Consider the following 17,751-nt stretch of genomic DNA (forward strand, 5'->3'; position numbering starts at 1 on the left):
GTGTGTGTGTGTGTGTGTGTGTGTGCACCAGAAAAATTTGTTACTGTAATTTTGTCATTTTTAAGCTCAATTCTCTCTTTGGGATAAAGTAAAATATACTACTATTATTATCACTGAATATTTGGACCTTGCACTCCATCAAATAATTAATATTGTTAATTGCAGATGTCATTGTTGGTAATATTGTTGATACAGTTGTACTTGATATGTGCAAGAGTGAAGGCTGTGCTAGTATGGTCATGTAATGTATATGGATGGGGACAGCTGCATAAAACGGTACTGATCACTTCATGAGGATGGAACCTATGGAAAAGAGAGACCTAGGAAAACACAGGACAAAGTAGTGATGACTGACCTCGGGTTGTTGAGCCCCATGGAGGAGATAAGAAAGGATCAAGAAGAAAGCAATGGGCAGTGCTTGAGAAGAACCATCAATCTCAGCAAAAAATAAGGCTCTAAAAGTATATTACTTATGTTTCTACCCTTGCACCTAAGCCTTCCTCTGCCAAGCCTCCCCACAATCCATCTTCTTAACTCCAATTACTCCATTACTCTCCTGACTGCTCCACTATTTACTTAGTTGCTGTAATTATATATGAGGAGAGCTGCATATATTTCACCGCCCTTTTGTGCTATTGCTTGTATCTCTCCTTGGAACCACTTCCTCTGTCACCTATCCTGCATTCTCAGTAACATCCCTTAGCTCTATATTTTCCATTGAATACCTTCTTATATCTATTCTCCTGCACACCTTCTTATATCTACGCTTGATGCCCCCCCCCACCTGTTTGTCATGCACTATATCCACCCCTGCATACCACTGACTGTCATCTTTATCACTGTGCATCTTTTTTTTTTACCTTGCCCACACTTCACCTCATCTCCCTATTTCTCATCTATCTACAACTTTATTATACTGTTACTCTCCATCACCCACTTTTGTGTACATCCACTTATTCCCTCCACCTCTCTGACCCCTTCCTATTTTCCTTTACCTCATTTCCAAACTGTGGTTTGCCACTGAGCAAGCTCATCTCTACTCAGCTTTGTCATTCATTGTATTAATCTTTCTCCAACTGTAAACATCTCCACTCTCTTTTCACCTTCTCAGAGTACTATCCTTCCACCCACACTCAATCCCTTTCCCTATTCTCTCTTATAGCCACCTTCATTTGCCTTGAGGGTATGCCCTGACATCTCTAGTTGGTGTAGCCATGTATCACCAGTTCCTATCCCACTATCATATTTTAGCCTCTCAACACGTGGTACAAAACCACTCTCCTCAAAACTACATCCTTGCTCAGTTGAGAGATCTTGTGAGCTACTTGGTGACCTCACTAGTGCCAGTGCCATGATAAAGACACTCAGTACTGACTATAAAGTAGCTGACATTAAGAAAGGCCAGATCCCTTTCCTAATACAAAAGTAGGCATGTAGTCCACCGGCTTGTTAAATCCTGTCAAACTGTCTGACCCATGCCAGCATAGAACACAGATGTTAATTGATGAGAATGAGTATGCATGCATATTGTAAAAATGTTTATGCATGCACACACTTTACCCTGAGTAACTAAAGTAATTTGTATAAATATTTTGTGTGCTGCCTTCATGTCAAATAAAGAAATCACCATTATCATCATCACCATCATCATCATCATCATCATCATCATCATTATCTAATGGTGTCCCTTTACATTCTGAATTCAAATCCTGTTGAGATAACCATTGCCTTTTGCCCTTCCAGGGTCGATAATGTAAAGTACCGACTAAGGGCTGGGGTTTATTTAATCAACCAAACTTCTTTCCCTCATTTTCAGGCCTTTGTACTAATTATAAAAATCATTATCTTTAATACTATTATCATTAAGGTGGTGAGCTGGCAGAATCATTAGCACATAGGACAACCTTTTTAGCTGCGTTTCTTTCATTTCTACATTCTGAGTTCAAATATCACCAAAATCAACTTTATCCTTCATCGTTTCAGTGTCAATAAAATATGTACCATCACTGAGGTTGATATAATCAACTACTTTTCCTCCAAAATTTCAGGCCTTGTGCCTGTATTAAAAAGGATTATTATTGTTATCAATGTCACAAACCATCATGTCATTATTATAATTATAATCATCATTATTATTACTATTTTCATCATTATGTGTTAAACCTCACACATTTATCCCTTTCTCTCTATTATGGTGTTAATGACTTTGCCTTCTCATCCCTCTAGGGGTAGATAACATTAAGTATCAACAGGTACTGAAGTCATTATAATCAACCACACTCACCCCTCCAAATTTATAGCTTTGTGCCTATGCTAGAAATCATTATCATACTCATTATTTAGATCTTCATGCATTTAACTCACCTGCTTATCTTTATCTCCCAGCTTAAGTAGGATAAGGTTATGTGACCCCACCATCCCCCTCCTTACCAAAATCTTTCTCAGATTAGTGACTAAAATATATAAAACAAAAGATACTACCACCACTACAACTGCCACAGCCACCATTACCACATCATCATCATTGTGTTTTCATTGTCATCATGGTAACCACTTCCACAGCAGAAGGAAAGAGTTCAGACCAGCTGTGAGCCAGAGAATGCACATGGAAACTATAAATAAGTTGCTGATACTGCAGAGTAAAACCTGCAGAATCTCAAAATATGAAATTCACCCCATGCCTCCCCACTTTCTTCCCTATCTCTCTCTCTCTTTCTCAATCACTCTCACTCTCACACACATTCTCTCCATTCTCTCATACACCAATTGACCTAAAAGAAGTGAAATCTTCAAATCAACCTCTATGTAAAATTTAAATTAAAATGAATTTGAAATAAAAACAATGTATGCTCAACATAAGGAATGACATTTTCACTACCAACAACCCAGAAAAAATATGCTGAAAAGACATGTAAAAAAGAAAGAAATTTATGCAAAAATAAGTTATCAGGCTTTCCTTTCCTCAGACAATTTTCTCTAATTATTATTCCTATTTTTTTACATGTACTCTATGTGTATTTTAATTTGTGATTTATTTATATTTATAATTTTTCTTTCTATACAAAGCAAACTAATTTGAAACACATTCTCAAACATATTAAGCACACATACCCAACACACAGCCAGAATAAAGTGAGAGAGTGCATGTGCATGTGTGTGTGTGTGTGCATATATATATATATATATATATAGATATGTATAATATAAATATACACAACTATATGAGCATGTATCTGTATGTGTATGTATAGATAGATCTGTATATACGTATATATATATATTTGTATCTCTCTCTCTCTCTCGCTCTCTGTGTGTGTGTGTATGTATATATATATATATATATAGTTGGAATTTACAAAAAGAAAGAACAAAAGACAAAGATGGGTGTGTAAAAAACAGTCATACACAAAAATGTGTATACTCATATACATAAGTAATATATATAAGTATAATATAAAATAGATAAGTATAATTAAAAAATTTAAATGTACTTATATTTGTATAAATATATATATATATATATATATATATATATATATATATATATATATATTCATATGTATATGTATATTTGTTGTATATATCAATACATTTATATATTTATACATACAAGCATGTCAAAATACATCTATACACACATATATTCATACATGCATATAGTTGTACATACATATATGTATAACTGTATACATCTACACATATATATGATATAATGTAATAGAATGATATATATATATATATATATATATATATATATATATATATATATATATATTATATACATGTATATGTACCTATATATATAATATATATATATATATACATGCATATATACATATATATAAGGACATATATACGTATATATGAAAAAATATGCACCTATATTTCTAGAGTCATTATACTGTTAAAATAAAAAAATAAAAATGGAATTAATGAGCAAATCGCAATGCAAGTTGAAATAATTTAAAATCTGAAAGAAAAATCTTTCATACATACAGAAAGTAATACACATATACACCCTTAAGCACACACACAACACAACACATCACACACACATCTCACATGTAGAGACCTGGAATAAATTTTTTTTTAAATATGCTATTAAAATTCACAAAAACTAAAAAAAATTAAATTTAGCCGTTGTTCTTTAATATTTAGTACAATATCATTATGCGAAAATTGTATTATTAACCAGGTATTAAAATTAACTATATTCATAGCACGCACATATACTATGTACATACATGTGATATCTTATCTGTATAAACATGTGTGTGCATGTATGTGTGTATGTATATCCTATATAATATATACATATAATATATACACAGACATATATATCATATACTTGTATATATCATATATACATACATGTGTGTGTGTGTGTGTGTACATATAATGTATTTATCCATATTATATACAATACGCATTAAAATATATCAAACATATAATGTTGTAGTGCACTTGGGCAATGATACAATAAACCCATTATTTTTATTATCATTATAACTATCAATTTACCTACATACTTACATATATATGTGCATGTATGTATGTGTGTGTGTATATGAAATACTCATATATTACTTGGTGACCTTACAAATGCCAGTGCCATGTACAAAAAGCATCCAGTAACTTTGTAAAGTGGTTGGCATCAGGCCAGGTATCCAGCCATAGAAACCATGCCAAAGATTGATGCAGTTCCCTGGGTCACTGGGTCCTGTCACATCATTCAACCCATGCTAGCATGGAAGACAAGCATTAAATGATGTTGATAAGAAGGACAGTATAATGTCATTAAGACAATTTAAGGTGGAATATAAAGTGTTATGTTTAAATTGGAGATCTTATGGCATAATTATCAGATCCTTCACTTCAGATATAGAAGTGGAAAAGTATAGGATAAATAAAAAGCATCTGTGAAAAATATGTTGAACATTGGCATAATAGCACATGTTCCTACATTGTATCTAGACTTACAAACATACCACAAACATACATATATGCACAGGTACTTTTGTTCCAGAAATCCATGTAGAGAAATAGGAATTCATCCTAATATTTATTCTTGAATTTGTATAGTTTTCTCACATAATTATAAAAAAAATAATTAGCAAATACACATATAAACATACACGTATTAAGATTCAGGTATGTATACATGTTTGTGATGTGTAAGTGAATGTATGTGTGTGTGAGAATGTGGGTGTAAGTAAGTTATAGATAGATAGATAGATACAAGCACACACACACACACACACACACACACACACACACACATGTAGCACTAGGACAATTCATTATCAGTGAATTCATCACCAGTCAATGCAGTTCTTGTTAGTCAATTCATTCATCACTAGTCAATTCATAGCCAGGTCAATTTGACATCAAGTCAATTCATTATCAGTCAATTTGTTGCCACATCAATTTGTCATCAGCATCAATGTTAGAATAACACCAGGTTATTTCATCATTAATATAGCTTTAGTTTCCCATGTTTGAACTTCAATTTTAGTTGAAAATGTACTTGTGAAAAGGAAATTTTTTCTTAATTGACAGTGTTGAGTTGGTGATAAATGGTTGCTGTGAGTGGTTTTTGGAGAGATTTGAGCTATTTTTGGTTAATATGTATTTTAGTTAATGAATGAAGCATCAGAGACATAAAAGAGATAACAATGAGAATAACTCATATATCAAAGGTCATTTAATTTCATTTTAGAGAATATGTTGATCACAATGGATACAAACCCAGGCTAAAATGCAAAAATTTATCCAAGGAGAACAAATTAGCTAAATAAAGAATACATAGATGATATGAAATAGTGCATTAGAAATATGAAAGACAATTACAACTCTGAATGAAACTGAATTTCCTTAAATTACATACACACACATAAGTAGTGTACATCCATATATATATATATATATATATATATATATATATATATATATATATATATATATATATATATATATCATTTTGCATAAAAGTGGAAAAGCTTAAATTTCGTACTTTAATTTGACTCAACAACTGTTTCATTAAGATAAACATCAACAAAATAAAAATTGAAGTAAATTTAATTACATTAATTTAAAGACTGTGTTTACCCAAATCATCTGCAATGTTGTGTTATGTTAATCAGAAAATAGTCATCACACACACACACACACACACACACACACACACACAGCTACAGACAAGAACAGAGATGAAGGGGGTTAAAGCAACAAACAGAGAAAGAGAGCAAAGCATTTAAAAAAAATAGATAGGAAAAAAGAAATGAGAGACGAAGACAAAGAAAGAAAGGTGTTTGAGAGAGAGAGAGAGAGAGAGAGAGTAACAGAGAGAGGCAGAGGGATCGAAACAAAGACAGAAACAGACCTATGTAAATAGAGGCTAATGAGTATAAAGCCAAAAAAAAACAGAGGGTTAAAAATGAGAAAAGAAGGAATACAAGGAAAGAAGAGTAAAAAGGATAGAAGTATACATATGTACATGTGGGTGTATGAATCTATATGTGAAGATTTCTAAAATGCAGATATGTATGTGTGTGTATATGCATGTATGCGTGTATGTATGCACACACATGCTCAACCACAGATGGGTGTGCAAAAATAAAATGTTGAAGACATAGGGTAAAAGGGAAGGGAAGAAAGAAATATAAAAATATACTTATGTATATGTGCGTGTGTATACAGAAAAAGAGAGAGAGAGAAGGGGGAAGAGGGGTGAGGATGAGAGGAAGAAAAGGAGAGATAGAGGGAGAGAGAGAAAGAGAAAGAGGAGAGGAAGAAGGTGAGGGAGCAGGACTCAGATTACAGCACTTAAATGTAATCATCCATAGCAGGATATTACATACCAAATCATTAATGCAAACCATTTTCTAAAGAAATAAATCTGTTTTGTTTCATTTTATATAACATTTTTGATTTACATTATGGTATGTTTCTTTCCTTTGTTGTTTTCTTTTTGCGTAAGAGCAAGCCTGGAACACAGCAGAAATGGAAGCAGTAGCAGCAGCAGCAAGGTGTGGGCAGGGTGGGTATCTCTCGGGTAGCAGTATTGATAGCTTCATTAAGGCCCAGAAGCTTAGGTTAATTATTAACAAGCATTTATCGTCATATATAGAATAATAGTAAACAAATCATAATAACCAGTCTACCCCTTAGATTTTGTCTCTACCAATGCACATAGAAAAAATAAAACTAAATGAAATTGATACATCACAATTTGTGTGTGTGTAAATGCATATTAAACTTGGTATGTGTGCGTATGTACATGCGTGCATCTATGTAGATATCTATGTATGCTTGTTTAAATGATTGGGACAGCAGTCATGCTGGGGCACCACCTGCAAGGGTTTAGCAAATCAAATTGATCCCAGTGCTTCCCTATACTTTTTAAGTCTGGGACTTATTTTATCACTCTCCTTTGCTGAACAACTAAATTAGACATATAAATAAATCAACAGTTTGTCAAGCAGTGAGGAACAAACATGAAAATACACACACACACACACACGTGCACACACACACACACACACACATACACATGTGTACTTGTGTGTATGTATTATATATGTATCTGCATATGTAAAGATATGTATATAAGGGCATCTAGCCATAGAAAATCTGCCTTAGTGAATGAATCCTGCCTTGCCCCTTACTAACATGAGAAAGTAGATGTTAGAATGAGTATATATATATATATATATATATATCAGTATTAGTGTATGTGTATCAGTGTCCCAGATATAACATATTTCTTGCGCCTTCTTTCAATTGCAGTTAGGCCTTAGATAAAACAATTTCTACCCAGTTAATGAGAGGTATCAGTTTCAGGTTACCAATGTGTATCGATGTGAGTGACTGTATAAGTGTATGTATGCACTCTATTCGTGTGTGCATGAGTATGTATATAAACATTCACATAATATACATATGCACATGTGGTTGTGGGCATGTGTTTGGATGCATGCATGTGCTTATGTATACATGCATGTATATCCTTTTATTTGTTTGTCATTTGACTGTGGCCATACTGAAGCACTGCCTTTAATCGAGCAAATCGACCCCCACGACTTAATTTTTTGTAAGCCGAGTACTTATTCTATCGGTCTCTTTTGCTGAACTGCTAAGTTACGGGGAACATAAACACACCAGCATTGGTTGTCAAGCGATGACGAGGGGTGGACAAAGACAGGCACACACACACACACTCACACAACAGGCTTCCTTCAGATTCCGTCTATTAAATCCACTCACATGGCTTTGGTCAGCCTAAGGCTATAGTAGAAGACACTTGCCCAAGATGCCACACAGTGGGACTGAACCCAGAGCTATTTGGTTGGTAAGCAAGCTACTTACTGCACAGCTACTCCTGCACCTATATATGTATTTAATAATGATTTTTTAGTTGCGCATAGCTCACAAATATAATCCTGCCTCCTATGAGCAAAAGATGTGAAATCTTAGCAGGATGGGGCAACTTGATTACATTGCCCCCAGTGCATGGTTGGTACTTATTTTACTGGCCTTGAAAGGATGAAAGGCAAAATCAACTATGGTGGACTTTGAACTCAGAAAGTAAAGTACCAGAAAAATTGCTGTGAAGCATTTTGTCCAACATACTGACAATTCTGCCAGCTTGGCATTTTAAATAACTCACAAATATCATGAAAATACTTTTTCCATGCAAAGCATTTTGCAAAGTTTGGTAAAAATGGAATGAATTAATGATTAGAGCTATGATATAATGAAATGTGATGGTGGTTAAAAAGAAAGGCGACATGAAAATAAGGGCAAATCATGCACATTACGAGTAATACATATATGAAAAATTTCTTTTCTGAGTGAAAGTCTTCCCAAATTTGAGTGTAAATGAACATGTTAAATATAAATGTACACAGTTTATTTTAATCATTGTTGCTTAGTGTGCCTGTAACTAACGAATAATTTAAAATTTTTGCATTCTGTCATTTTAATCATTATTTAATTTCATTTAATATAACCAGTAAGATTGCCTGCCCAGTGTTATTGAAGGAGAGCAGTAGGGTGATCTTCTCAATGAACTTGGAGAGTGCAATGTCCAAGAATTGTATAATTATAACATTGTATAAATATAGCAGATTTAAACTTGTGAGTTTATATTTGTATGCATGTAAATGATTTTTGTTTTGTTTTGTACATGCTGTGAATGTAATTGTAGGTATTTGTGCATTTATGTGTGTGTGTGTGTGTGTGTGTGTGTGTATGAATGTGCATTTTATTATATTATTAATATATCTGCCAATATAGGAATTTATGACTGTGTATGAGCGTGTGTGTGTTTGTGTATTTCAAATATGCACACAGTTTAAGGAATCCATATGCATGTGTAAAGGCCTGTGTATCCTAAGATTTGTGCATTGATAGATACATGTGTTTTAGATTTTATAGGAGTGAATAAGTCTAAGTGGCGGGTGGGTTAGGATTGAAATATGAAATATAACTTATCGAATAGTTTACACTCAGTTGATCCCTTTACAGGTAAATTATTATTGTTAACATCATCATCATCATCATCAATATCTACATAGCTGATGCTTTTGTTGTAATCATCTTCCCTACCATCATCACCAACAGCATTGCATTCTCCACTGCTTTGTTGTGGTTGCTTATTTTTATTATTTTTCAGTAGCTTAAATGTTTAGATGCATTTTTAAATTAGCCAACAAAACACAACACACACATATACCAAATCAAACTAATACAGAAAAATTCTCTTCATCATCATAAGTATGTTTGTAGGTGTGTGTGTGTATATACATGTGTGTGTGTAAACATGCATTTATATATGAGTGTGTGTGTGTGTGTGTATGTGTGTGTGTGTATACACACTTATGTATGCATATATATGCAAGTAAAAAGTAATAATATTCAAAGTATTGTATACAGTGCTCAGGTGCAAATATGCAGATATATATTTATTCATATATGTATATATGTGTGTATGTGTGTGTGTGTGTGTGTATATATATATATATATATATATGCATGTATGCATGTATATATGTGTGTGGACAAGAATGTATTTGAGAATGTGATTGTGTGTGTGTGTGTGCATATGCATTGCATGTGTACTTGTATGTGTGTGTCAGTTAAAGGCATAATATATATATAAGCTAGCTGATAATTTTCAGAAAGCTAGAGAATCCGTTGAAACGCTTCACTTTGCATGCAACTAGTTATAATGTAAAAATGTTTAAATTACTTTTAAAGAGAGGTGAAAAGATATATTTCCTATATACATATAAATATATATGCACTAGCATCTTTTCAACATGAAACCTTTTATAAGCATTCCATTTCGGTTTTTAAAAACTTTTCTGAATGACTGAAATGTGAGAACAGGTGCTTCAAACACTTTTCTCTTGAATATTCTATAGGACAACCCCTAGTGAGAAGTTTTGATTGGTAAATTGAAAAATAAACCATGTTTGTAAAAGATATATTTTTCAAGCAGAAAAATCATACTTGTATGGATGTGAGGGTGAACAAAAATAAAAATGCATTACAGATAAATGGTAAGTACAGAGTTTTTCATAGCCTACTTTACAGGCAGGCAAGTTGCTCTTTTGAGAATTTCACATGCACACACACACACTCACACACACACACATACACACATACACACATACACATACACATATACATGAATGCACACTTACATATATGTATGTATTTACTCAAGCAAAATTTTTACATATACATCTATAAATATATATATATATATATATATATATATATATATATATATACACATATATACAAATATGTTTATACATTTACATCCATACTATACATATTTACATACATATATACATATGAATATATTTACACACACAAACATAGAAACATATTCATGAAATCCTTTTATCAATAAGAAGAATGTTAGAAAGAGTAAAATATGAATTGAAAGGGACTTCTAATACACTCCTTCTAGATATTTTAGAAGAAGAAAAGGAAGCTATCTTGTTGCATGTAATGCCAAATAATAGCAGAATGGATTTAAAGATATTCACTGCAGCCTACATATGAGAGAGAGAGAGAGAAAGAGAAAAAGAAAGAGAAAGAGAGAGAGAAAGAGAAAGAGAAAGAGAGAGAAAGAGAAAGAGAGAGAGAGATCACTGCTCCCCAAAGTGAAAGCTGCCGGCAATGTGTATGACTAAGAAGAAATATGTTCATAAATACACTTAACTCTATTTCAGAACAAAACTACAGTTGAGGTAGAGCAGTGAGTTTTATTTGTAAATAATTTTTATCATCCATGCAATGTTTACACAAGTTTATACTTGAATCAAGAGGTGACTTAGCTCTATGTTTTTTCTTTTCTTCTCTGTTTTCCACTTTTTTTTTATTATGAACAAATGTACATTAGTGATTTTCAACCCAACCCCAACCCCAACATCTACCATCTCCTAGAACCAAAGCTGTATTTATCTCATGTCCCACAGTGCAATAAGAAAAAAAAGTGTTATACAAAATAAGCATAGAATAAATCAGAAAACATTAAGAAAAGAAAGAAAAGAAATCTCCAAATTGGTTGAGAATGAGGAAATGCCTTTAAATATTGTTTTTCTGATCACCCCCACCTTCTTCAATAAGACACATGACCAAAGAAGTTCCAACCGTGATCCTCATGTCTTTCTTTCAAGCTTGATATGTATATCTAGTATTATATTAGCTGATGTATCCTACCTTTCTAAGAAGGTAGGACTAAATTTGGGAGAAGTTTTCACTGCTATTTATTGTAGGTCTTGCAACTATAGAGTGATTACCTCACCGGGTAATAGTAACGATGGTGGTGGTGGTGGTGGTGGTGGTGGTCCCTCCTCCCAAATTTGTAGCATTAGAAAAGTTGCTTCATTAACTTCATTTGATAACTGGGGAACAATATATTCTATTATAAAAGTCTAGAAAAATTAGATTAGGTTTAGATAATTTATAAATTATTGAGACAAGAAAATGAAAAAAATCCCTGATCGTTAATCTAAAATGTTAGATAATAGTACCAGAAAATATTGGGTTCCTCTGCTATACACATGGGGTACTTGATGAAAGAGAAGCAGAATTAATTATATCACCTTCTTTATTTGTAAATTCTCAGTATCAAATAAGATACATTGTTTTTCCCAACTTTACATCACCATGCCAATTTCTCTATTCTAATTTGCATTTAATTTTTGTTGTTGCTATTTTTAATTGATTTTTCTAGTACTTTTTAAATTGCCTGAACTGGTGCAGTATATTACTACTGCTTAGATTATCAACCCTGTAAGGTTGGTTGTAGTAAAGATTAACTTTGACAGGATTTAACTGAAAGATGAGATAGTTAATGCTACATATTGATACTGTGTTGGCACTATCTCAGCATAGTTAGAGCAGTACTGTTGACTTAAGACATGATCATACAAGGCAGTTGTTCAGGGGCTCCAGTGCATTGCATTGTTTGTGGGCCTGTTAAGATGTCCCTGAGCCATAGCTCACAGTCCAGAACCAGTATATGTGTATACTCTTGCCCTAGCATTCTACTTATGATCATTTTCAATGCCTTTACTTTCCACAAAAAATAAAATTATTAACAGCATACATTAATGATAAACTGGATCTAAATATATATTAAGAGAGAGAGAGAGAGAGAGAGAGAGAGAGAGAGAGAGAGAGAGAGAGAGAGAGAGAGAGAGAGAGAGAGAGAGAGAGAGAGAGCTAATTTTAACAAAACATTATTTGATACTTTTGTAGATATGGGTCCAGAAAACTGGTTACAGAAAAAAAAAACTTTAAGCTCTGAGAAATTCTTGAGGCCCATTGCAGTATAGATTAAAATAAATGCAGTTCCTTATGTCATATGCAACACTAGAAACACTCACTACCCCTAATAATAATTAAAAAAGAAAAACTTAAAAAGTAAAGAAAAGTAATGGTAAAAAATTATCAAACATTATCAAAATAGAAAACACAACATCAATAACACTGACACTTCTAACAACATAGATGTACATGCATAACAAGTCATATCAACACTTAGCAATATATTAGCACTTCACAATAAATCATGTTTAGGTGGGCCTTGTGAGTTTTTTTGCTTGTGGGCTGTTTTTTACTTTTTTTTCACGCTGAAGAAATGTGTGATACAAAAAATGTTGGAGAGGGAGATGGATGTATCACATAATCAGTCAATTTGTTCCAGTAGCACTAAAGAGATAAAAAGCAAAATCTATGGACAACTGGAGAAAGAAGGCCATAAATAGTTTTATAAAGTACATAGTCTGGTGCTCAACTACCTACTAAATTTCTTATTCTACACAAATAATTACTGAGTTCCTTTTACTGAACAAGACAAGATTTTATGGAGATGAATTATAAAGTTGACAGAAGTGACAACAATAAGGAACTGATGAATATGCCCTGAGCCCAAGAATTGAAACCAAAGTCAAAACCAGAAAGACCTAAACAACATAGTCAATAATCAACTTATCTATTTATTTTCAGTTTTACAACTCGGATTATTTCTTTGACATTATACAACAACAACATTGAATAAGGGAATGAATATTACATGGAATTATTTTTTCCTTCAACAATATTTGACAACCACAAGGTGAAAGTTTGAACTTACATGTGTAATAAAGCCTATCACTTTCAGGAAGTCTTTCAGGAATATTTATACACCTTCCATGCATATATACAGTAGGCTGAAATAAAAAAGAAAGAAATTAATATTACAATCAATGCTCTGCTGATTAATCTCTTTCATTTATTTATAAAGACTCACAGACACACACTTGCACACAGAAATGCACACAAATACAGATGCATATTTTGAATGCTGTTGATTTAAAAAAAAAATGTATCCCACTGATGCTGTAGATAAAGTAACAATAAGCTTTTGAATGGAAAAGGACACTGGAGTGGCTTCCAGTTGCTTCCATGCATATATTCTGATACACATACGAATCATATATCAATGCCAGTAAGAAGTGTATGTTGGTGTAGAGATGAATTCCTTTCTCACGAAAGAATATATATTAAATGTGTTTATATGTAAAGCACAAATTGAGAAAGAGAAGGGCTTTTAAAAAATGGTGCATAGCTTGAGTTTCAACTCATAAAGAAGGTAAGTGTATGTGTGTGAATGTGTTTCTATACGTGTGTTTGTGTGAATAGATATGTGTGTATGTGTGTGTGTGTATCATTGATACAAGCACACTTGTATCATTGTTGTTTAGCTTGTAATAGCTACAAAGGACCATTGCTCTACTTTGGTTGTTTTAATGCCATTAATAGGATGAGAGACACCTCTTCCCCTGGAAAGGATACCTGCCTGTTTCAAGTAATGTCCCTGGCAAAATGTCATATTCACTATATACTTGTGTTACACATATATAACGTGCTCAGAAGGATGCTGATGTGTGTGTGCGTGTGTGCGTGTGTGTGTGTGTGTGTGTGTGTGTGTGTGCTTGCACGCATGTGCATGTGTATATAATAACACTGACAAGTGATTATTTCGGATAGATGAGTGCAGAGGAAAATACAGGGATATAGAGACTGAAGGGAGGAAAGAGTTAATTATAATGAAAGTTTAAGTCAGATAATAGAAATGTTAGTCAGAGACCAAACCAACTTCAATTGAAACTATAATGTGGTGTGGTCATACTGTAAAGATTGAAGTGCAAGATGAAAAACATAAGCTTGTCAGGTGAAACTGATAACTCAATGAAAAGTGATGCGAATGAAAGAATGACAGATAAAACAGAAAGCCAGACTGACTGACAGACACACAGAAAGTAATAATTCCAACTCCCCACAAGACCAATTGACCTTTGAATGACATTAGACAAGAAAAGTGTGAATGGTAGAGAGGACAGAGCAGTACATGAACAATCTTCATTAAATGCAAGGATATCTATGTGTACATATACATACAGATATGAATACATGGATAAAGGCATACACATATACATTTTATATATATATATATATATATATATATATATATATATATACACACACACACATATGCACAATGATTTCAGAATATTGCTATTTGGTTTGACTTCATTATTACAACTACATGCGTGCACACACATGCACACATACACACAACATACATACAAATATACATATATACAGGGTGCAGTGAATAAATTGTCATCTAAATTACGCAAAAATGAAAATAACACTGACATCTCATTTTAACAGATATATTAACCAAGATTACATTAAAATATCTTAAAATACTAAAGAGTAAATTTATTCAATTATATTGCTATTGTCTTCAAGTACAGCCTCCAGGCAACTTCAGAATCTCCTGCAACCCTTCTGGATGGTCTCCTTGTTTAAGCTGGGCCATAATCCTTGTCTTCAGTTCATCTTTGGTGTTACAAAGAGTTTTGTTTGTCTCTCACTCACTGTGTCCCACACATAACAATCAAGGGGGTTGCAGTCTGGGATGTTAGAGGTGATGTGGTCACAGAAATTGTGACAGCCACGTCTGGGTTCTCCTCCTTATGTGGCATAGTGCAGAGTCCTGCTGCCAGACATAAGGTTTTCCAGCAGCCACCCTCTTGACCCATGAAGCTCCTCCAAGCACTTGATGTAGGCCTCCATGTTAAGTCTGAGGCTGTATGGGAAGATGAATGGAGGCATAACATCGCCATCACTAGTGATCACCCCAAGTGGATGTTTGATTTTTATCACTCTTGGTACATGTCCTCAGACTGACACCCAAACACTCTGAAATGTTCATATTGGAGCTTCCAGCACAAATACCAAGCAGTACAGCATGTTGTTTCCAAATTTCTGGCAGAGCGAATTGCATCATGGTGCTGTTTTTCTCACAGCCGGTGCCCAAATGTGTAGATGACAAAATCAAAAACAAACAATGCACGAAATTAAAAATATAAAATGATGACAATTTACCCATCACACCCTGTATATATGTATTACATAAATTTATATTTATTAGATATATGTGTGTGTGTGCATATGCATGTGTGAGTGTATATGGACATATCATCATCATCATCATTTAATATTTAGTTTTGTATGCTCGCATGGATCAGACAGAATTTGTTGGAGTAGATTTTTTACACCCAGATGCTCTTCCATTCATAAACCTTCACATGTTTCCAAGGAAATTGAAATTTCCCCAGAGCCAGACATAGGAGACTAGGAATGAATAACATTGGTTGTATGACCATGATTTACAATAATTACATGATCCCAAAAAAAGGATACACACAAACACACACACACACGTATATTTTACTTTCTTTTTTTTTGGGAGTCAATAAAATAAGTACCAGTTGAGTGCTGGGGTCGATGTAATCAACTTACTCCCTACCCCCAAAACTGCTGGTCGTGTGCCAAAATTTGAAACTAATAACCTTATGTATATGCTTCAGACATAAGTGCTTGTCAGGTATAGTGAGTAGTATGAGTTTAAATAAATGACAAGGAAGGGAGCAAGAAATTATTATGAACTTAATAAACACACACACACACACACGCGTTGTGTGTGTGTTATCTATGTATATCCATAGGCAGCTATTTATCTATATTATCTCTCAATATTAATTGTTTGTTCCACATTTGTGTTTGTGTTGCCTAGGACCTAAAGATGCAATAACCATAAGAACAATTAAAATTACAGGCAAAAAATTTATGGTTATGATAGAATGGTTCTGGCAAGAGAGAGGGAAATAGAAACAAGTAGAAGGCTGGTTTGTCTGGCTGGCTGGCTTGAGGAACAGACACAGTTAAGCTGACAGATGTGTGTGTGTGTGTGTGTGTATGAGAGAGAGAGAGAGAGAAAGAGAAAGTGTGTGTATGTATGTGTGCATGTGTGCGTGTGCGTGTGTGTGTGCGTGTGTGTGTGTGTGTGTGTGTGTGTGTGAGTGTGTGTGTGCATAAACACATACAGATAGACATACAGCCATACTGGTGGGCAGAAAAAGAGATTCAAAGACAAGAAATGTCCGAGTGTGAGAGACAGTGAAGAGGAAAGAATATAAGGTGACACAGATGGACAGAAAGAGACAGAGAGATTTATCCAATTTGATAATCAACATATGACTTCGAGATTGAGATGCTGAGTGGGGGAAAGCACAAGACTGAGAGAAATTGATGGTGTAAAGTTTTGTTTGTAGCATACAATAAACTAAACTCTATTACTAATGCTTAACAAAAACAATATTATTCGCACCATCATTATCATCAAATTTAGTTGATATTGCATATTGTAAAATATTTGTTTCATTCAGCCACTAGCATGTTGCTAACAAGAAAAACATAGACTGAGCAAAATATATTTCAAAATGGCAGCTATTTGCAGCATAAGGATATCATCGTTCCATTACATAATAACCATGTTGATAAAGGTTAACATGCATGCATCAGCAGTAAGTCAGTAATTTGTAAGATAAAAACAGTCATCAATTGAGTTGCTTCCAAGTATCGAAGAAATACTCCCCATTGCTGTAGATGATGTAATTGTTGTCTCATTTTGAGGGAATTGACAGTATGGCGAAAATAATCTGGTATACAGAAAGATAACAAAGTGCCATGCAGTGAAAGATATATATGTATACATACCTACATACACACACACACACAGACACACATATATATATATATATATATATATATATATATAACTATAGATATATAGATATTATTTCATTTACACGTACACACACATATATATGT

The 17,751-nt window shown here is 33.5% G+C and overlaps 1 protein-coding gene across 3 annotated transcripts in view; it reads right to left on the reverse strand.

The window, feature by feature from the left end:
- The window catches only part of LOC106881595 (myoneurin), a 195,862-nt gene that overhangs the window by 105,747 nt on the left and 72,364 nt on the right, over positions 1–17,751 (reverse strand). For all 3 annotated transcript variants that reach the window (XM_052967822.1, XM_052967824.1, XM_052967823.1), the window contains exon 2: positions 13,661–13,736. The gene's annotated coding sequence lies outside the window, so the exon portion shown is untranslated. The remainder of the gene's footprint in view (positions 1–13,660; positions 13,737–17,751) is intronic.

The sequence above is a fragment of the Octopus bimaculoides genome, chromosome 5 (assembly GCF_001194135.2).
Source record: "Octopus bimaculoides isolate UCB-OBI-ISO-001 chromosome 5, ASM119413v2, whole genome shotgun sequence".
NCBI classification, from domain to species: domain Eukaryota; kingdom Metazoa; phylum Mollusca; class Cephalopoda; order Octopoda; family Octopodidae; genus Octopus; species Octopus bimaculoides.